The sequence below is a fragment of the Heloderma suspectum genome, chromosome 2 (genome assembly GCF_057233095.1).
Source record: "Heloderma suspectum isolate Gila_16-S chromosome 2, 16-S_ref, whole genome shotgun sequence".
Taxonomy (NCBI): domain Eukaryota; kingdom Metazoa; phylum Chordata; class Lepidosauria; order Squamata; family Helodermatidae; genus Heloderma; species Heloderma suspectum.
Window position 1 is genome coordinate 263,160,616 of NC_139459.1, and position 826 is coordinate 263,161,441.

Sequence of the window (826 nt, forward strand, 5' to 3'; positions counted from 1 at the left end):
ATTACCTCCTCCTGCTTCTTACTTGAATACAAAAAGCTATGCTAAAGCATTACTAAGTTCCTCTAGGCATAGGAAGAATAGAGGTAGGAGTTAGAGTGAACAGAAAACTCAAGACTTGGGAATAATTCCATTTGTCACCTCTAAAGATGGGATTCGAAATCCCCTCCTCAGATATAACCTCCAAGAGTCAAGCTTAGAAAACACTCTAAGTCCCAAACTCAGAAATAATTTTAAGTTCTGCTTTCAGAAAACATCCTAAGTTCCAAAGTCTAAGAGTCTAAAGAGGTCCATAGTTACCTAAATCCATGGGTCTGGTGGCACGGCAGAAAGAGGGAAGTGGAGTAGCCGCAGCAGCAGGAACAAAAAGCACCACTCAGGAGCTCCCATTCCGTGGGCTTTTATACCCCTGCTCTGGTCAAAGGTGGGGCCTAAAGAGCAATGAGACAATCAGCCTCCAATAGAAAATGGGGTGCACGTGGTTACAACATTTGCTCACCAATCAGAAACAAGGTGTCCCATCTATCTCCCATAATTTCATGTGTCTGGGGAATGTGTCTGAAACCATTACAAATGGGCTACTTTGAAATGTCCCCAAATATGACCCAAAGTCTACCATCTAGGCATGTTATCTTGATTGACGCATTTCTCTTTGGTATATATTCTTTGAACTCCCAGGCATCTTTGGCCATTTTTGGTCGTATCTGCCCAAACACCTCCTCCTAGTTGTCACTCGTGCTCAGGGCTATACTTCCCCGCCCAACTAGCATCGAGTGAAGACATTCTCTTATCAGCAGCTGTACACCACAAGATGTCAAAATAGTACTTT